The following is a 22,351-nucleotide window of genomic DNA, read 5'->3' as shown; positions in this document are numbered from 1 at the left end:
CCACAAGGATGGGAAAATCTGCTGGGCAGGTGGCAGGTGAAGTAGTTGGAAGGTGGTCTGGGAGGTGGCACAGTGGATAAAGCATTAGACTTTATGAGAGAGACATGCATGAGGTCCCGAGTTCAATCCCTGGCAGCTCTCTCCTCCTATCTTTCTCATTAATAAATAAATAAAATCTTTATAAAAAAAATAGTATCGGGGGTCGGGCGGTGGCGCAGTGGGTTAAGCGCATATGGCGCAAAGCGCAGGGACAGGCGTAAGGTTCCCGGTTCGAGCTCCCGGCTCCCCACCTGCAGGGGAGTCGCTTCACAGGCGGTGAAGCAGGTCTGCAGGTGTCTGTCTTTCTCTCCCCCTCTCTGTCTTCCCCTCCTCTCTCCATTTCTCTCTGTCCTATCCAACAACGAATTGCGTCAACAAGGGCAATAATAATAACCGCAACGAAGCTACAACAAGGGCAACAAAAAGGGGGAAAAATGGCCTCCAGGAGCGGTGGATTCATGGTGCAGGCACCGAGCCCAGCAATAACCCTGGAGGAGGAAAAAGAAAAAGAAAAAAAGTATCAGTTGGAAGGGCCAGAAGATATAGCTCAAACCAGTAGGGTGCACACTTGACCATGTGCAAAGACCAAGGTTCAGGCCCCCGACTACCACTAGAGAGCAACTGCGTAAGGGAAGTGGGGGCAGTGCTATGGTATCTCTCTTTTCTCTGCCTCTCTTTCCCTCTCTGTCTCTTACCCTCTATTTAAAAAGAAAAAGAGAGTGGTCTTGGAGGTGGGGCAGTAATAAAGCTTTGGACTCTCAAGCATGAGGTCCCAAGTTCGATCCCCGGCAGCACACATGCCAGAGTGATGTCTGGTTCTTTCTCTCTCCTCCTATCTGTCTCATAAATAAATAAAATCTTTAAAAAAAAAGAGAAAGAGAGAGAAAGAAAGGGAGGAAGAAAGAAATGAACAGAAAAGAAAAAAAAAAGGAAAGAAAAGGAAAAAAGAGAGTCCGCTAGGAGTGATGGAGTCATGTAGGCGCAGAGCCTCAGTGATAACTTTGACTATTGTTAGGCCAAAGGATATGGATTTTTTTTTTCCTGGTTGTTGTGTCTATATACCTTAATCCTGAGGATATAGGGCTTATTCATTTAAATATGTACATATTATATATAGATCAAATAGACAAAATGTCAATAGTTGGAATCACTGAGTAGAAGGAATGAACAAATGAACAAACATGAATGATTTAGTGAATGGAATAACAATAGAACAGAAGATGTTTGAAAATATACAGATAACAAAGTCATCTTTTTTGCCCCATAGTGGATGGAATGAAGGAATCATGTTAAATGAGGTAAGTGAAAAAGAGGAGAATGAAATACAGGATGATCAACTTAGAGGCAGAACTTAAAAAACAAGGAATGAAAGGGAAAGACACAAAGTAAAGCTTGAACTGGGTGTGCTACACCAAGAAGGGCCTCTGGGAAGGAGGGAGGGAGGGAGGCAGGTTGCTGGGCTGTGGGGTCCTGGTGCCTGATGCTGAAAAGGACTGAGGTGGAGGTGAGGGCGTTTCGCAAGCACCGATCACAGGAACTAAGACTTTGTACCAGTGTGGTGGTCCGGGAGGTGGCGCAGTGGATAAAGTGCTGGGCTCTCAAGCATGAGGTCCTGAGTTTGATCCCTGGCAGCGCGTGTACCAGTGACGTCTGGTCCTCTCTCTCTCTCTCTCTCTCTCTCTCTCTCTCTCTCCTCCTATCCCTCTCATAAATAAATAAATAAAAATTGTACCCACGTGTCAACAACTGTACAGTAGCCTGTCCCCTGCAATAAAGTTAATATATATTATATATAGTATGCATAATCTAATATATGACGTTATTTATTATTTGATAGAGACAGAAAGAAATTTTAGGGGAGATGGAGAGGGCAAGAGATAAAGAGACACCTTCAGCCCTGCTTCACCACGTGTGAAGCTTTCTCCCATGTAGGTGGGGACCAGGGGCCTGAACCCGGGTCCTTTTGCACTATAATGTGTGCTGTACTTAGCACCACTGCCTGGTGCCCCTAATGGTTTCTGTCAGTAGACTGGATCACTGTGTCCTGGATGCCCCCCATTCCCTGCCTAGAAGAAATCTAGCAATAAGGGGCTGGGGGCCGGGGGGCAGCTCACACACTAGTGAACACATGTGACGTTGTACAAGGACCGGGGCTCAAGTTCCTGTCCCTGCCTGCGGCGTGGAGGGGGAGCTTCATACCGTGGGTCAGCGCTGCAGGTGTTACGCCTTCTCTTTCTCTCCCCCCACCTCCCCTTCCTCTTTGTTTCTCTCTGCCCTTCGCCCTCTATCAAAAAAGGAAAAGAACAAAAAGGAGGAGAAGTTGGAAGAGGAGAGGAAGAAGGAGAAGGAGGGGGAAAGGAAGGAAGGAAGGAGAGAAAGAAGGGAGAAAGAAAGGAAGAAAGGAAAACGCGACAACTGCTGGGAGTGGCAGCTGGAGTGGCGGCTGGGCTGTGCAGGCACGAACCCCCGTGATAACCCTGGTGGCAAAAAGAGAGAAACGTCAGGAGGGCTGGGCAGACACTCAGCAGTAGAGCATAGCACTGGCTTGTGCGTGGGACCAGGTTCCATCCCTGGCATTACAGGGGCCAGAGGTGAGCAGTACTCTGGCCTCTCCTTCTTCTTCTTCTCACTCTCTCATAAAAATAAATTAACTTTGAGAGAGAGAGAAAAGGAAAAAAAAAAAAAAGGACTGCCTAGATACCGGTGGGGAGAGCCAGAGGGCTTGGTACACGGGGAGGAGGTGCAGTTCTGGGCTGCAGTGACCACAGGCTGCTGGCAGCGTGGTGGCAATTGTAGGAGGTAAGAATGCCTTCTTTCTTCTACCACTTCAATAACCCCACCTCACAGGGTAGAGGAAAATTTAAAGTGATTCATTTCCTTCCTTCCTTCCTTTTTTTTTTGTAGGCAGTAACTCAGGAAAATCTACCTTGGCTTTGTCTAACATTTCACTTCATTCACTTCACCCTTTAACAGTTTTTTTTTAATGTTTTATTTTTTTTATTTTCCCTTTTGTTGCCTTTGTTGTTTTTATTGTTGTAGTAGTTATTACTGTTGTTGTTATTGATGTCGTCGTTGTTGGATAGGACAGAGAGAAATGGAGAGAGGAGGGGAAGACAGAGAGGAGGAGAGAAAGACAGACACCTGCAGACCTGCTTCACCGCCTGTGAAGCGACTCCCCTGCAGGTGGGGAGCCGGGGGCCTTTAACTGGGATCTTGCCGGTCCTTGCGCCCTTTAACAGTTTTATATATATTTTTAACAGTTCAATGTACCCTTTTCCTTCCCCTTCACATTGTGAGTGTGATAGATGGATGGCCAGATGAGAGTGATTCAAGGCAGGCAGTTTGGTGGCTTTTCCTTTTATTTATTTTTTTAATTACTTTCTTTTATTCACTTATTTTAGATAGAGACAGAGATAAATTGAGAGACTTAAGGATCCCGGTTCGAGCCCCCGGCTCCCCACCTGTAGGGGAGTCGCTTCACAGGCGGTGAAGCAGGTCTGCAGGTGTCTTATCTTTCTCTCCCCTTCTCTGTCTTCCCCTCCTCTCTCCATTTCTCTCTGTCCTATCCAGTAACAACGACATCAGTAATAACTGCAACAATAAAAGAAGGGCAACAAAAGGGAATAAATAAGTAAATATTAAAAATAATTTAAAAAATTTTAAAAAGAGAACTAACAGAGGGCCTGGTGCCCTGGCGTACCCAGTTAAGCACACATAGTATGGAGCTCAAGGACCTGACCAAGGATCCAGGTTCAAGCCCTCAGCTCCCCACCTTCGGGGGTGGGGGGGGACAATTCACAGGCTGTAAAGCAGGTCTGCAGGTCTCTTTCTCTCTCTCCATAGCTCTCTCTCTGTCTGTCCCATCGCTCTCAATTTCTGTCTGTCCTAACCACTAAAATGGAAAAAATGGCCACCAGGAGCAGTGGATTCATAGTGCAGGCACCGAGCCCCAGCGATAACCCTGGAGGCCAAACAAAAAATGTCACATACTTATACATAACCCACAAGAGGTATAAAAATAGGGATGAAAGAATAAAGTTTTCACTAGCACTAACAAAGAACAGCTGGAGGAGGGGACCAGGTGATGGCTCATCTGATGAAGTGCTTGCCTTGCCATCAACAAGGCCCAGGGTCCAAGCCCTGGTACCGCATGGGATCACCACAGACAGCACGGCGGTGGACGGGTTCGTGGGTGGTAGAGTGGTGCTTGGTGTCTCTCCTGTCTTTCTGTTTCTCCTTCTCATGCTCCCCTTTCTCTCTTTCTCTCTCCTTGTCTCTCTACTCCTCTTCTTTCTCCCCCTCCCTCCCTCATTGCTCTTTCCCTCTCTCTCTGTCTGTATATATAATCTATTTATATAATATTTGCCTAGCGATAGAGATTTCAGAGAGGCTCGTCAGTGGTATCACGGTGCATGCATTAGACTGAGTCCATCCCCTAGCTTGTTCTTATCACTCAGCTTAGCTAGTGCCAAGTTTGATGATGCAAGTTGTTGATCAGAGTCTGGAGACTAGATGCTCAGGTACACTCCTGCAGGACAGTAAATTATCACAGCCCTCTCCGGGAGACAATCCGGCAATTATCATGAAAATTAAACACTTGAATACTCTTTCCCCAGTGCTTACAGGGTTTACTTTTAGGATTCCACTTCCAGGAAGAATTCTTCTAGGAATTCATCTTATAGATATATCCACAAAAACAGATATATAGGGATGTTATCTTCAGCTTGGTTTACTGATAGCAAAGCAATCAATCTCAATGTTCGCTGAAAAGGATCAAGTGTTTTCAAACAGGAAAGGAAATGTTATGCAACTTATAGGATGAGAGATGTAGGCTTCTTTCTACTCATACAACGTGCATGTCAAGGTGTAGCCTTACATGAAGAGAAGCAAGATGCAGAAGTGTGTGTGTTACTTTACTGAAGGAAAGCACGTATGAAGAGAAAACCCAAGACCACATTAAAAAAAAAAAACAACAGCTAGTAGCTGACAGTAATGAGGTCGCTTATGCTGATTAGGGCTGAGTATGTGGAAGAATGGGATAAGACGAAAACATTTAGGGAGTTGGGCGGTAGCCCAGTGGGTTAAGCGCAGGTGGCACAAAGCACAAGGACTGCCATAGGATCCAGGTTCGAGCCCCCGGTTCTCCACCTGCAGGGGGGTCACTTCACAGGCGGTGAAGCAGGTCTGCAGGTGTCTGTCTTTCTCTTCCCCTCTCTGTCTTCCCCTCCTCTCTCCATTTCTCTCTGTCCTATCCAACAATGACAACATCAATAACAACAACATTAGCTACAACAGTAAAACAACAAGGGCAACAAAAGGGAATAAATAAATATTAAAAATAAAAAGAAGAAAATATTTTGGGGGCCGGGTAGTGGCATGCCTGGTTAAGCGCACACATTACAGTGCACAGGGACCCAGGTTCAAGCCCCTGGTCCCTACCTACAGGGGGAAGCTTCACAAGTGGTGAAGCAGGGCTACAGGTGTCTGTCTCTCTATCTCTTTCCCTCTAATTTTTTCTCTGTCCTATCAAGTGCATAAATAAAGTTTAAAAAAAGTAAGGGAACATTTTTTTTTTAAATTTCACTGTTGTATACCTTTCAAATTTTGTGACTGCTAAAAAAAATATAAATAAATAAATGGGCAAAAGACACGAACCTAAGTCAAGCAAATATATAAATCGGCACAAATAGAACTAGGAAGTCACCTACACCACAGAGCACACAGCTCTCCACGTGCAAGGTGGGCGGGAGCTGTGTGTACAGTACAGTGAAGGGAGTACTGTGCTGCGATGTCTCTCTGTCACTGTCTGAGTGGAATAAAAAGTCAGGCCAAGAGCTTTGGACGTGCACGTGCACAAGAACCACAACCAACAACAGATTTTCATTATTTTATTAATGATTTATAAAATTAGAAGATAAAGGGTACATTTCCATTCCCACCGCCAGAGTTCTGTGCCCCCATGCCCCTCCAGCAGAAGCTGCCAGAGTTCTCCCAAGGTCAGAGATGATGGGTTCATTCTCTCTCTCTCTCTCTCTCTCTCTCTCTATACATATATATATCCCATTTTTACTTCTACAGTCCAGCCTTCTCTTTCTCTTTAAGTCACACCTTTACCTATTACTACATTAAAAAATTATTATCTTTATTTATTAGATAGCAGTAATTGAAAGGAGGGGGAGATAGAGAGGGAGAGAGGCAGAGAGACGCCTGCAGCCCTGCTTTACTACTTGTGAAGCTTTCCCCCTGCAGGTGGGGACTGGAGGCTTGAACCCGGGTCCTTGCTCAGTGTAACATGTGCTCAACCAAATGTGCCACCACTCAGCCCCTATTACTACTTCTGAGTGTCTTTCCTTTTTCCTCTCCCCTTTCAGATAAGCAAAACAGTGACTTCTAATGTTCTCCAGATTCTCTTGTATTTCAGTGATGGTATAAAAACAAAGATTCCCGGTGACAAATGTTCCGGGTCCTGGTATAATTGGGGTTCAGAGCCCTCTGGTCATCTTCCGCTAACATTTTCCCCACTTGGGGAGTACGGCACAGAACTCTTTTGAGTGCAGAAGGAAAAGGGTCTGGCTTCTGTCGTTGCTCCTCCACTGGGCATGGACATTGCCCAGTCTGTCCATACCTTCAGCCCAACAACTCAACTTTATAAACAGGAAATAGCACAATAATCAGTTCCCTTTCCCAAGAATGGGAAGGTGAGAATCAAGGGAAAGTGGGTGGATATTGTCTCTGGGAGAAAGCTCAGAGAGGAATGCTGGGTTTTATCCTGTCCAACCTCAAGCTATGGGAGTGGGTGTGAGGAGAGGTTCCTTTTGTGTTGGACCAAGAAAATGACTGTTCCAACGATCTCTGAAATCTAGTCAATTTCTGCGCAGTCTTCGGTCCTTTGTGGAGAGGCATGTCCGGGCTGAATGCACTGACAGAAAGACAGTGACCTCCCTTTCTCTTATGTTTCATGAAGTGAAAGTATGAAATTCTTGTATAACTGGGGGACAGAGTTGCCTTGGAACAAAAACAGGACATAGGTAATAGCTGCCCGGAACCTAGGGAAAGAGTGGGAGGGAAGGCTTACTTACTGAAAAAAGAGCACATTATTTCAAACCAGTTTCAACCTGGTAATTCACTGGGCAATTCTCACTGTCCTTACTAGTCCTCACAGGCTTAATTGACATAGATTTCAAACTCAGGAATGTTAAATACTGTTCATTTGGTGTTCTTTCAAGATTTAAGGGAATCAAGAAAGACTGTGAGCTCAAACAAGCACCTCAAAGGCTATAAACTAGGACTATGTTTTTTAAAAAATATTCTTATTTATTCTTTTTTAAAATTTTTGTTGTCTTTATTTGTTTATTGGATAGAGACAGCCAAAAATTGAGAGGGAAGCGGTTGAGAGAGAGAGAGAGACAGAGAGACATGTGCAGCCCTGCTTCACCACTTGTGCAGCTTTCCCCCTGCAGGTGGGGACCAGGGACTCAAACCTGGGTCTTTGTGCATTGTAACATGTGCGCTCAACCAGGTGCGCCACCACCTGGATCCCTAAATTTTTTTAAAAAATTTTTTAATCTTTATTTATTGATAGAGACAGCCAGAAATCAATAGGGAAGGGGATGATAGAGAGAGAGACAGACCTGCACACTGCTTCACTACTCGCAAAGCTTTCCCCTTGCAGGTGGGGACTGGGGGCTTGAACCCCGGTCCTTGTGCACTGTAATACATGCACTTAACTAGATACACCACCACCCAGCCCCTAATATTTTTATTTATTATTGGATACAGACACAGAGAAAAATTAAGAGGAGAGGGGGAGATAGAGAGGGAGAAAGACAGATAACTTGCAGTCCTGCTTCACCACTCACAAAGCTTATTCCCTGCTGGTGAGGACCAGGGTCTAGAACCTGGGCCCTTGTGTGCTGTAATGTGCCTAACCAGATGCACCACCGCCTGGCTCCACGACTATGTTTTACTGACTATACTGAAAAAAAACAAAAAAACAACTTTTGTGGTCCGGGAAGTGGCGCAGTGGATAAACCTTTAGACTCTCAAGCATGAGGTCCCAAGTTCAATCCCCGGCAGCACATGTACCAGAGCGATGTCTGGTTCTTTCTCTCTCTCCTATCATTTCTCATGAATAAATAAATAAACTTAAAAAAAAAAAAACTTTAAATGGGAGAATACTTTGATTACTAGAATGCAAGCACTTTTGCTTGAGGGGGAAAACATCCTACATGCATGCCTCTCGATGCTCACGATAGTCGTGAGTGGTTTCTATACACTATCATTCCTACATCTAGCTGTGGCCAGAAAGATCGCCAGGAACTTCAATTCAGTGGTCATCTCGTCTTCAGCAGCCTTCCAGTAGCTCCATGCACCAGGACCACTTTTGCAGGTGCCTGGCTGTACATTCTGCAACTAATTCACGCTGGTAGGCGTGTCAGGAAATTGTGCTGTTCAGAATCAGATGTCCCGCAGAAGCAGCACCGGACTCTTTCAGTGACAGTGGCAAAACTGACAGCACCTGCTCTGAAGAAATTCCCGGCCAAGCGGGTGTGTACTCAGCCGCGCCCACACACAGTTGCCTGGAGGATGCCTCCCTTGCAAGTCTGCGGGTTCACTTCTCCAGGGACATCAAGTAGGCACTGAAATGAAGACAGAGGTGTTTCTTGGGGGGGAAATTCTAGCTTTGGTTCAAGTATACTTTTTTCGTTTTTTAAAAATATTTATTTATTCCCCTTTTGTTGCCCCTTTTTTTATTATTGTAGTTATTCTTGTTGTCGTTGTTGGTTAGGACAGAGAGAAATGGAGAGAGGAGGGGAAGACAGAGAGGGGGAGAGAAAGACAGACACCTGCAGACCTGCTTCACCGCCTGCAGGTGGGGAGCCAGGGGATCGAACGGAGATCCTTACGCTGGTCCCTGCGATTTGCGCCGCGTGTGCTTAACCCACTGCGCTACCGCGCGACTTCCTATTCTTTTTTTTTTTTTTTTTTTTTAATGAAGATTCTTTTTTAAAAATTATATTTACTTATTTACTTGTTTAGTGAATAGAGACAGCTAGAAATTGAGAAGAGGGGGATAGATAGAAAGGGAGAGAGACAGAGAAAAACCTGCAGCCCTGCTTCACTACTCTTTTTTTTAGTATTTATTTATTTATTCCCTTTTTGTTTTTTATTGTTGTAGTCATTGAGGCCGTCGTGGTTGGATAGGACAGAGAGAAATGGAGAGAGGAGGGGAAGAAAGAGAGGGGGAGAGAAAGACAGACACCTGCAGACCTGCTTCACTGCTTGTGAAGCGACTCCCCTGCAGGTGGGGAGCCGGGGCTCGAACAGAGATCCTTAAGCCAGTCCTTGCGCTTTGCGCCAACTGCACTTAACCCTCTGTGCTACCACCTAGCTCCCTGCTTCAGCACTCTTGAAGCTTTCCCCCTGCAGGTGGGGACCAGGGGCTTGAACTTGGGTCCTTGTGCACTGTAGTGTGTGTGCTTAACCAGCTGCACCACCACCCGGCCCCATGATTCAGAAATTCTTCAGTCTACCTTCCCTCAGAGGAAAGAGTATTTAAAAAAACATTTATTTTACTTAATTTTTTATTTTATTATTTATTTATTTATTTACTTTTTATGAGACCACTGCTCAGCTCTGGCTCTCGAACCTGGGACTTTGGAGCTGCAGGCATGAGAGTCTGTTTGCATACCCATTATACTATCTGCCCCTTAATTTAAAATTTTTTTTATTTATTTATGAGAAAGATAGGAGGAGAGAGAGAACCAGACATCACTCTGGCACATGTGCTGCTGGGGATCGAACTCGGGACCTCATGCTTGAGAGTCCAAAGCTTTATCACTGTACCACTGCAGGGGGAAAGATTTTTGAGTGGTGAAGTGGGACTGCAAGTGTCTGTCTTTCTCGTTATATTCAGTAAATAAAGACAGTAAAAATTTTATAAAAGATCGGTTGCTAGGTCTGTCAGGATAGGTCACCTGAGAGGGAGCTCCAGGTCTGAGTTGGACCCCACTGCACAGGGGAGCCTGAGTTCTGTGATCTCTCTAAGAGTCAGTCTGGGACAGTGAAGTTCCAGTGAAGATGACACATACACAGGAAATCTCTCTGATTCACGCGGGCTGGGGTCGGGCTCAAGAATGTGCATTTCTAATAAATTCCCGGCTGACGCTGATGCTTTTGGTCCAAGAATGACATCCTGAGAACCGTGGCTCAGCACCCACTTTCTTGACTCACAATCTGTCGTGGCCCCTTTCAGTAGCTTCTCTTCTGAAGGCTGCTGTCAGATGTGCAGAATGATCCAGGAGTGTGAGACCAGCCACGCTGATGACAGTGTCCCTCAGAATCTGCAGCTGGTGACTGATTGTGAAATGGAGCAATTGGAGGCCAAGCCATGACCCACATGAAGTAAGCAGGAAGCACCGTGGAGTGTAGATCTCATAAAAACGCTTGCAAGCGCTCCTGTGCTTTGGTTAGACATGTGCATCCTGCTATTATCCCACCCAGCGTGGATGAGGCCACACCCAGAAGGAACAAAAGCCAGTCTGTCTCTGCCATGGGAAGAATGATAAGGTTACAGGCAGGCAAGGGGATGGAAGTGAATTCAATGAAATAAGCTTCTGTTGCTGATGATAAAGGGGGGGGGGTAACATTACATTAATTTAATTTTACAAATACTGATACAGAGTTTGTCATTGTGGCAGACTGTAAATCAAATTTTGCTGTCTCCAAAGAATAACTTATTTATGCCAAAATGTCTTCTCACAGGATTTTTTTTTTACAAGTTAGAACTTTAAAAAAAATTTATTATCGAGCCCCCGGCTCCCCACCTGCAGGGGAGTCGCTTCACGGGCGGTGAAGCAGGTCTGCAGGTGTCTATCTTTCTCTCCCTCTCTCTCTGTCTTCCCCTCCTCTCTCCATTTCTCTCTGTCCTATCCAACAACAACAACAACAAAATTATTATCTTTATTTATTTATTGGGTAGGGACAGCCAGAAATTGAGAGAGAAGGCAGTGATAGAGAGGGAGAAAGACAGAGAGACACCTGCAGCCCTGCTTCCCCATTCACAAAACTTTCCCCCTACAGATGGGGACCAGACGCTTAAACCTGGGTCCTTGTGCATTGTAACATGTGTGCTCAACCAGGTGCGCCATCACCTGGCCCCACAAGTTAGAACTTTTAAAAAATCTTTTTTTTTTTATTATCTTTATTTATCTATTGGATAGAGACAGCCAGAAATTGAGAGGGAAGGAGGAGATAGAAAGAAAGAGAGACACCTGTAGCCCTGCTTCACTGCTCATGAAGCTTTCCTCCTACAGGTGGGGACCAGGGGCTGGAACCTGGGTTCTTGTGCACTGTAACGTGCGCTCAACCAGGTGCGTCACCAAAGTTAGAACTTTGTATGATTCTTTCTTTCTTTCTTTCTTTCTTTCTTTCTTTCTTTCTTTCTTTCTTTCTTTCTTTTTTAAAAAAGATTTTATTTATTTACTAATGAGAAAGATAGGAGGAGAGAAAGAAAGAACCAGACATCACTCTGGTACATGTTTGAACTCAAGACCTCATGCTTAAGAGTCCGATGCTTTATCCACTGTGCCACCTCCCGGACCACACACTATATGACAGTTTTGTGTAGACTCAATCTTGATTTGACTCATTTGACATCTTGACATAAAGAACTAGCATGTTATAAGTTTGCAATGATGGAATAGGTACAAGCTGAAATTTCGTGGATTTTTAAAATATTTATTTATTCCCTTTTGTTGCCCTTGCATTTTTATTGTTGTTGTAGTTATTATTGTTGTGGTTATTGATGTCGTCATTGTTGCATAGGACAGAGAGAAATGGAGCGAGGAGGGGAAGACAGAGAGGGGGAGAGAAAGACAGACACCTGCAGACCTGCTTCACTGCTTGTGAAGTGCCCCCCCCCCTGCAGGTGGGGAGTCGGGGGCTCAAACCAGGATCCTTAACGCCCATCCTTGCGCTTCGCGCCACGTGCGCTTAACCTGCTTCACTACCGCCCGATTCCCCGTATTTTTGATGAATAAGTTATTTAACTTCTCAGATGCTTACATCTTGGGACCGGCCAAACAGATCACTTGAATAGTGTGCTGCTTTGTCCTATGCATGACACAGGTTCAAAGCTGGTCTCTGCTGCACGGAGGAAAGCTTCAGAGCTGTGGTCTATTTCAATTTGTCTAAAGAGAAAAGGGTGATTCCTCTCTATATACTCGTTTACATGTTTAAAGTTTGTTAGCACCAAGTAAAATTAACTGATACGAAGTCAAAGAAAACCTGGTTGGATTGACTTGACAAAGTTAGTTTAAGGGTGGGGGCAGATAGCATAATGGTTGTGTAAAGAGACTCCCGTGCCTGAGGCTCCAAAGTCCCAGGTTCAATCTCTGTACCACCATAAATCAGAGATGAGAAGTGCTGTGCTACAAAGAGGGGGGAAAAAAAAAACCCAAAACTCAAAGGTTAGTTTAAAGGTTTTCTTCCTATGATAATCCTCTCTGAAAAATTATGAACTTTCATATAAGACTTTCCCCAAGTGCTTGCTAATTTCTTGGTATTATCTTTGACTAACCAGAGCAAGATAATGGTTTTCTTTGTATTGATCCCACTAATCTTTGGTGCTTTCAATCTAAAATTTCTATAATTTACTATTCATAATGGTTACATTGATGCAAGTTATTTAGGATGGAATTTATAAAAAATATTGAAATGCGGGAGTCGGGCCGTAGTGCAGTGGGTTAAGTGCATGTGGTACAAAGCCCAAGGATTCCGGTTCCAGCCCCGGCTTCCCACCTGCAGGTCTGCAGGTGTCTGTCTCTCTCCCCTTCTCTGTCTTCCCCTCCTCTCTCCATTTCTCTCTGTCCTATCCAACAATGACGACATCAGTAACAACAACAATAATAAGTACAACAATAAAACAAGGGCAACAAAAAGAGAAAATAAATAAATATTAAAATATAAATATTGAAATGAAAACTACTGCCCAAGAAAATGGAATGTAAAAAAACTTGATTTCTTTCAGTTTATTTATTTCATTTGGTTTAGCCATAAGTAAAATTCTTTTTTTAAACTTTTTAAATCTTTATTTATTGGATAGAGAGAGCCAGAAATTGAGAGGGAAGGGGGAGATAGAGAGGGAGAGAGACACCTGCAGCTCTGCTTCACCACTCATGAAGCTTTCCCCCTGCAGATGGGGGGCGAGGGGCTCAAACCTGTGTGTTTGCGCGCTGTAGCATGTGCACTCAACCAGGTGTGCCACCACCTGGCCCCCATAAGTAAAATTCTTTACTAATAAATAGTCATAGTTTTTTTTATTGTTGTTGTGTTTTGTTTTGTTTTGTTTAAGAATTTATTTATTTATGAGAAAGATAGGAGGAGAGAGAAAGAACCAGACATCACTCTGGCACATGTGCTACCAGGGATCAAACTCGGGACCTCATGCTTGAGAGTCCAAAGCTTTACCACTGCGCCATCTCCCGGACCACACTTGTTTTGTTTTTTATCAGAGCACTGCACTGCTCAGCTCTGGGTTATGGACTTCAAACCCTCAGGCCTGAGAGTCTCTCTGCATAACCATTATGCTATCTCCCTCGCCTGACATAGTTTCATTTTTAGAAGGTGTATCTTTCAAGTGATGATTGATATTTATAATTTCCCACATTATTTTTGCCACCTAATCACGAAGATGAAGAGCCTGAAACAAATAAATGTAACTCTATTGAGAAGGTCAAACATTTAGAGTCAGTAAAATGTTCACTATTTATTTTTGTTTGTCCTGTTTTCATGGCATGTTCCATTATCAAGTAACATGAGAACAATGAAAAAAGAACCCCATCAGTGCGCATGCATTTATTTGATTGAAACAGAACAAGCTGAGACTTTTCTAAAGACAAAGAAAAAATGCAGAAATTAACAACTTGCACAACAAGTCTATCACCCCACCCCTGCCTGACTCCTTGGCAGCCGGGCACAGCACAGAGAGTTAGGCAAATTCATGTTGGCAAGCATTCCCTTGCTGTGATTAACAGAGGGGGTGACAGATATACTGCTGCCAAATATGTTCTTGCTTACAGTTCCAGCGTCTTGACCTGACCTGGTACGAGCACATGATGACAAGCCAGGTGAGCCGAGAAGCCTGGAACTAGCTTGACAAACACTAAGCAGGCCAATGAGCGGTGCAGTGGTGTATATACCATCTGTGCTGTAGAGCTGTCTCTGCGCTCGTCTCTTACATAAAGAAGGAGTGTGTATCTGTGTGTGTGTGTGTGTGTGTGTGTGTCATTTTGACAATGAAGAACTAGGGAGTCAGATGGTAGCGCAGCGGGTTAGGCACAGGTGGCACAAAGAGCAAGGACCTGCATAAGGATCCCGGTTCAAGCCCCTGGCTCCCCACCTGCAGGGGAGTCGCTATCCAACAACAATAATAACTACAACAATAAAACAAGGGCTACAAAAGGGAATAAATAAATATTTTGTTAAAACTTAAAAAAAAAAGAAAGTAAATGAAGAATTCATCAAAGTTGGGGCAGGTTCTCCTCTAAGTTGGTCTTATCCTTGAGAATAGATGATGTTTGGGTTCTTTGAAAAGTTAGCATTCTGCAGACAAGATAGCATAATGGTTATGCAAAGAGATTCTCATACCTCCAAAGAGGCTCCACAATCCCAGGTTCAGTCCCTTGCACCAGCACCAGCACCAGCACCAGCCAGAGCTGAGCAGTGCTGTGGTATATAAAATACAGACAAAAGTGAAGAGGACCAAACTGTGAAGGACCTGGAACTGTTTTTATAGGAAGCAAGAATAAGAAACTCCAGACAGATAGAGCCCCAGCCCTGTTAGTGTTAGCAAAAAAGTAGAATTACTGTTCTACAAGTTGGAGGTCCTAGGGTTTTCTTGCATTTTATATTAGCTAGTTTGTGAATGTAGACCTAGCTCTGAAATCCTCCAGTTTGGTTTTCTTATCTGTAAGAGGGGTTTTGCGTTTCCAAGGGACTCTTTTCCCCTTCCTTCTTTCCTTCTTTCTTTCCTTCCTTCCTTCCTTCCTTCCTTCCTTCCTTCCTTCCTTCCTTTTTTCTCATCTCTGGATTGTGGTGGTACAGGGGATTGAAGCTGGGATTTTGGAGCCTCAGGTATGAGAGTCTCTTTGCATAACCATTATGCTACCAGGAACAGTTTGTTTATCAAGACAGCATAGGGTAGGTAGCCCTCAGGAACACTGACCCTGGTGTCACATCACCTTAGTTTGCAATCGAGTTCTTATTTAACCTAGATTCTTCATCTAGAAAACAGGAACAATAGTTCTTTATTCACAGACTGTGGGGGAAAACATAGTTTTGTACATATAAGCCCTTCAGAGCAATGCTTGACACTTAGTAAGCTTTCAATGAATATTGACTGTTAACACTGTGAGTGTGTCTTGAGGGCCTGTCTTTATACAACTGAGTCTCTTTAGAGATGCCATGATCTCAGTTCTTTTTCTTACTCCCAGAGGGATAAAGAATAGGGAAACTTCCAGTGGAGGGGATGGGACACGGAACTCTGGTGGTGGGAACTGTGTGGAATTGTACCCCTGTTATCTTACAGTCTTGTTAATCATTATTAAATCACTAATAAAAAATTTAAAAAAGAAAATAATAACTTGTAATGTTATCCAGAAATAACTATAGTCGATGGCTACTGAAAATTACTAATAAAGATTTGGGGGTTAAGTCTTAACAACAACAAAAACAAAAAAAGCAAGATCTGTTCCATACATCTCATCCTTATGGAGATAAAAGAAAGAAATGGTGGGGAAGGACTTAAGTTGAGAGTAAGAGTGTTTTGTAGACATCTACTAAGGGGAGATGAAAAGTTATATTTATTTGTCAACAACTGTATTTTAATAATTAGTCCAATAAAGGGGAAAAAATGAAGTATTTTTCTTAGTCGCTCTTAGCTTAAGTGCCTAAAGAAGTCAGACCTCAGTCTGTAATTCCATTCTATCCCCATCATTGTTTCAGCAGGACCCATCAAGCTCTAACTCTAAGCAGTCGTCCAGGCAGGGATTCAAGAAGGAAAAGGCAAATGAGAGAGCAAGAGGAGGAGGAGGAGAGGCTCACTGTGGAGAGATGAAGCACTGAGGCAGTCCGCATTGTATGTAAAGCAGGGGCCTCGTATATATAAGCACGTGTGGGGTTTGCTTCCCCCGACGCGAAGTGAACACTGTTAATGAGCTTGGGTGGCTGCAAGTGTCAGTCTGTCCGGTAGGGCCCTCCCTCTTGTCTGTCGCCACTGGTCTTACTCCTACCTTCCTGCATTCTACTCCTCCACTTCACATCAACATTGGTCACCACCACTACTCACTACAGGTCAGCATGTCAAGGGAGATGCACGAATACCACTGTAGAAAGTGTCTATCGGGTGAAGGTAGGTAACATCATGATTAAGCAAAGAGACTCTACTCTCATGCCTGAGGCTCCAAAGTCCCAGGTTCGATCCCCCACACCACCATAACCCAGAGCTGAGCAGTGCTCTGGTAAAAAAAAAAAGAAAAAAGAAAAAAGAGAAAAAAAATTTCCACAGACATATGTGGAAATGCTCCAATTCACTCATCATGAGAGAAATGCAAACTAAAACCACTTTGAGAATCCACCCACACCTGCGAGAATGGGCTCCGTCAATAAGACAAGAGATGTGTTGGAGAGGATGTGGAGAGAGAGGAACTCTATTGCACTGCCAGTGGGGGTGCAGACTGGTGCAGTTATTTTGGAAAATATCCAAAGATTCTCCAAAAGTTTGGAAAATCTTTAAACAAATACAAGTGGAAATACCTTAGGATCCAGCAATTCCACTCTCAGGCACATACCCAAAAGATATAATAACTGATCTGAAGGGACAGGTGTACCTGCAGGTTCATAGTGGCTTTATTCATAAGAACAAAATCCTGGAAACTACCAAAATACCCTTCAACAGATGCCTGGATAAAAAAGTTATGAGACATAGACTCAACAGAGTATTACGTAGCAATAAAAAAGATGATATTGTGTCCTTTGGGACAAAGTGGATGGAATTGGAGAAGATGCTGCTCAGGGAAGCAAGTCAGGGGGTGAAGGCCAACTACAGGATAGTTTGCATAACCGTGATGCTATGTACCCCTGCCCTAAGACAAAAAAATCTTACCTGGTTTTCTTTGAAATATACTCAAGTTCAGACATGTCTCTATAGAATAAGACACAGTTTAAATTATGATGTGCTCCTTCATTTAAAATAGAAACTTCTAGGGTGGGGGGAAACAACATAAAGTTTATGCAAATAACTTTAATGCCTGAGGCCCTGAGTTCCCCAGTTCAATTCCCCAGCACCACTGTAAGCCAGAGCTAAACAGTGCTCTGGTAAAGGGTGGGGGGGAATTTTTTTTTTAATGCATTAAGCATTTATTAAGCAGAGATTCCATGTCAGACACTATAATTGGTGTCAGGGTTGCAAAGACAATAGACTAGAGAGAATGGGAAGGACTTTAGAAACTTTACAATGTGATCGACTATTTTGACTAAAACTTTGAACGTTAGTGATGAAAGGATTTCAGACTAGGAATACCAAAGGAGACCACCTGGGACTGCAACAAGACAGGACTAGAACGACTTCAGGAACCCACCAAATCACAATTTGGTGAGTGCAAACACATGTGGCTCGTGGACAGAGAGGAGCCTAGGGAGAGATTTAGTGGCTGGTAACAGCCCAGCAGTTTACCAGTTGAGACACCACCTCAGTCTGTTTCTCCATCAAAAAGATGGCTGGAGGGAGGAGAGGACTCCCCTAAGACTCAACAAATGCAACTGTGAGTCTCCATTGCTGCTGCCCTCAGGCTAGAGTGGCAGAGGGCGGGGGAGGCCCTGTGCTGACACCGGGGGACAGACAACTAACCAAGAAACTCAGGGGAAGATCTACACCTTGGTGGCCTAGCGGTGGGCTGTGAGAGTCTCTTTGCATAACCACCGGATTATCTCTGCCCCACATTGCTTTGTCTCTTGGTCAGGAGTGAGGGATTAACCTAAGAAGCCTACTTATAGTTTAAAAGCTGCCAGGCTCCCATAGTCTACAGGGAAAGGAAAAGAACAAAAGAGGCTTTTAAGCCACTGAGCTCCAACTCAGGAATTAAAATAATATTGAAACAACTGTAAATTTCCACAACTGTGAACCCTTTAATTACCTTACTTAGACACAAGTCAATCCAGGCAAGAGTGATCAGTAATTTGAAAAGTACTGAGAGAGGGACCTCATAACATACTATATAGAATGGTTAAACCAATAAGAAGAAATATTGGAGAACTGAACCAGGACAAGAGTCCAGCTAAAAGCCCCCCAAAGGTTGAAGCACAAAATAATGAAGTCAACATCCAAACACTAGTTAAGGAAATAGGGCGGAGGGTAGATAATATAATGGATATGCAAACAGGCATAACCATTCTCATGCCTGAAGCTCCAAAGTCTCAGGCTCAATCCCCCACACCACCATAAACCAGAGATGAACAGTGCTCTGGTTTCAAAAATAAAAACAAAACAAAACAAACACTAGTTAAGGAAATAATCAAGGAGTGAGTAAAGAGTTTGAAAGAAGGGAGTCCTTCGAGCGGGAGCACAGTGGGTTAAGCACATGTGGCACAAAGTACAAGGACCGGCATAAGGATCCCGGTTTGAACCCCCAACTCTCCACCTGCAGGGGAGTCGCTTCATAGGTGGTGAAGCAGGTTTGCAGGTGTCTGTCTCTCTCTCCCCCTCTGTCTTCCCCTCCTCTCTCCATTTCTCTGTCCTGTCTAACAACAATGACATCAGTGACAACAACAATAACTACAACAACAATAAAAAACAAAGGCAACAAAAGGGAAAATAAATAAATATAAAAAAGTAAAAAAAAAAAAAAGAGTTTGAGCTCTCCTCTACCAGATCAACTAGGAATACCAAAGGAGACCACCTGGAACCGAAAAAACACAGGACTAGAATGACCACAGGAACCCAGTAAATCACCGGTGAGTACAAACACGTGTGGCTGGTGACAGGAGAGAGGAGCCTAAGGAGAGATTAAGTGACTGCTAACAGTTCAGCAGTTTATCAGGTGAGACACCACCTCCAGTCTGCTCCACCAATAACGGGACAGCTTAAGGGAGGAGAGGACTCCCCAGAGACTCACCAAGTGCAACTCCGAGTCTCCATTGCTACTACCCTCAGAATCTGGAGCAGTGACAGGGAGGGACCATAGGGGACAGAGATTTAACCAGGAATCTCAGGAGAAGACCTATGCCTCGGTGGCATAGCTGAGGGGCTATGAAAGTCTCTTTGCATAACCACTGGATTATCTCTGCCACACCCTGCTTTATCTCTTGGACAGGAGTCAGTGATTAAGCTAAGAAGCCTATTGATAGTTTAAAAGCCCTCAGGCTCCCATAGCCTACAGGGAAGAATTAAAAAAGAGGCTTTTAAACCACTGAGCTCCCACTAAGGGATTGAAACAACTGTTAACTTCCACCACTGTGAACCCTTTAATTAACTTACTTAGACACAAGTCAATCCAGGCAAAAGTGATCAATAATTTGAAAAGTACTGATAAAGGGAACTCATAACATAATATATAAAATGATTAAAACAACAAGAAAAAACATTGGAGAATCGAACCAGGACAAGAGTCCAGCTAAAAGTCCTCCAGAGGGTGAAGCACAAAATAACGAGTTCAACATTCAACATTAGCTAAGGAAATAATAACAGGAGTGAGTAAAGAATTTGAAAAAATCGTAATCAGAAATGCAGGAACAACGAATGAGAATATGGAAGAAAATACTAATTATCTCATGGTTATTAGAGAGCTGAAAGCTGAAATCGCTGAGCTAAGAATGCAACTAGCTGAACAAGCTAAAACAGGGCAACAAAATAGATGAACTCCAGAAAACAGTAGAGGGCAGAGAGAATAGAATCTATGAGGCTGAAGACAGAATTAGCAAGATTGAGGATGAATTAGAGACAACTAAAAAAGAAGTAAGAGATCTCAAAAAGAGATTAAGAGATGCTGAAAACAACAACAGAGTCCTATGGGATGACTTCAAAAGAAACAATATACACATTATTGGCATACCAAAGGAAGAAAGAGAAGTAGAGGAAGAAAGCATTTTCCAGGCCATAATAGCTGAAAACTTCTCTAGTCTAGACAACATCAAAGACATAAAGATTCAAGAAGCCCAGAGGGTCCCAAACAGAATTAACCCAGACCTAAAGACACCAAGACATATCATACTTAGAATGGAAAGGAATAAGGATAAAGAAAGGATCCTGAAGGCTGCAAGAGAAAAACAAAGAGTCACCTACAAAGGAAAACCCATAAGATTAGCAGCAGACTTCTCCATACAAACACTACACGCCAGAAGAGAATGGCAAGATATCTATCGAGTGCTCAATGAGAAAGGCTTTCAGCCAAGAATACTATATCCTACTAGACTGTCATTCAGACTAGATGGAGGCATCAAAACCTTCTCAGACAAGCAACAGTTGAAGGAATCAACCATCACCAAGCCTGCCCTGAAAGAAGTTCTGAAAGGTCTCCTATAAACAACCAGACCACCACAAATAGGACATATATCAAAACACTCTAAAACTCTATAAGAATGGCGTTAAAATATCTTCAGTCTCTGATATCAATAAATGTCAATGGCCTGAATTCACCTATTAAAAGACACAGAGTAGGAAGATGGATCAGAAAACACAACCCAACAATATGCTATCTACAGGAAACCCACCTAACTCAACAAGACAAACACAGACTTAAAGTGAAAGGATGGAAAACTATCATACAAGCCAATGGCCCACAAAAAAGGGCAGGAACAGCTATTCTCATATCTGGCTTAATAGACTTTAAAATAGATAAGATTAAAAAAGATAGGAATGGACACTACTTAATGCTCAGAGGATCAGTCAATCAAGAGGACTTAACAATTATTAACATCTGTGCACCCAATGAGAAGCCATCTAAATACATCAAACTTTTACTGAAAGAGCTACAGCAATATATTAACAGTAACACAATCATAGTAGGGGACTTCAACACCCCACTCTCTCAACTTGACAGATCATCCAGGCAGAATATCAATAAAGACATAAGAGAGCTAAATGAAGAGATAGATAAACTAGAACTATAGGACATTTTCAGAGTCCTTCATCCCAAGAAACTGGAATACACATTTTACTCAAATCCACATGGGTCATTCTCAAGGATAGACCATATGTTAGGCCACAAAGACAGCATCAGCCAATCCAAGAGCATTGAAATCATCCCAAGCATTTTCTCAGACCACAGTGGAATTAAACTCACACTTAACAATCAACAACAGAATAGTAACCGTCCCAAAATGTGGAAGCTCAACAGTACACTTCTTAACAACTTCTGGGTCAAAGAGGAAATCAAGGAAGAAATCAAAATGTTTCAAGAGTTCAATGAAAATGAAGACACAAGCTATCAAAATATTTGGGACACAGCTAAAGCAGTCCTAAGAGGGAAGTTCATAGCTATACAAACACACATTAGGAAACAAGGAAAGGCACAAATAAACAGCCTGATTGCACATCTTAAAGACCTAGAAGAAGAACAACAAAGGAACCCTAAAGCAACCAGAAGGACAGAAATCACTAAAGTTAGGGCAGAAATCAATAACATTGAGAATAGGAAAACCATACAAAAGATCAACGAAAGTAAATGTTGGTTCTTCAAAAGAGCAAACAAAATCGACAAACCTTTAGCCAGACTCACAAAACAAAAAAGGGAGAAGACCCAAATAAATCGGATAGTAAATGAAAGAGGAGATATCACAACAGACACTGCAGAAATTCAACATATCATGCAAGGCTTCTATGAACAACTATATGCCACCCAGCTAGAGAACCTGGAAGAAATGGACGATTTCCTAGATACCTACCAACTTCCAAAACTAAGTAAAGAGGAAGTGGATAACATGAACAGGCCCATCACAGCTAATGAAATTGAAACAGTTATCAAAAATCTCTCCAAAAATAAAAGTCCTGGACCAGATGGTTTTACAAATGAATTCTACAAAACCTTCAAAGAAGAACTAATACCTCTACTTTTAAAAGTCTTCCAGAAGATTGAAGACACTGGAATACTCCCTGCCAGCTTCTATGAAGCCAACATCACCCTGATACCAAAAGCAGACAGGGACACAACCAAGAAAGAAAACTACAGACCAATATCTCTGATGAACATAGATGTGAAAATATTGAACAAAATTCTAGCCAACCGGATACAGCAGTATATCAAAAAGATTGTTCATC

General features: G+C 43.1%; 1 long non-coding RNA gene across 1 annotated transcript in view; it reads left to right on the top strand.

Annotated features, from left to right (window-relative positions):
- Nucleotides 1-2,768: 2,768 nt before the first annotated feature.
- Nucleotides 2,769-22,351, top strand: part of LOC132541293 (uncharacterized) — an 88,461-nt gene continuing 68,878 nt past the window's right edge. The window contains exon 1 of the long non-coding RNA XR_009552444.1: nucleotides 2,769-2,838. This is a non-coding gene — a long non-coding RNA (uncharacterized LOC132541293). The remainder of the gene's footprint in view (nucleotides 2,839-22,351) is intronic.

The sequence above is a fragment of the Erinaceus europaeus genome, chromosome 11, assembly GCF_950295315.1.
Source record: "Erinaceus europaeus chromosome 11, mEriEur2.1, whole genome shotgun sequence".
In the NCBI taxonomy this organism is placed as follows: Eukaryota; Metazoa; Chordata; class Mammalia; order Eulipotyphla; family Erinaceidae; genus Erinaceus; species Erinaceus europaeus.
Note: the sequence above shows the minus strand (reverse complement) of the source record. Positions and strands in the feature narration are given on the sequence as shown.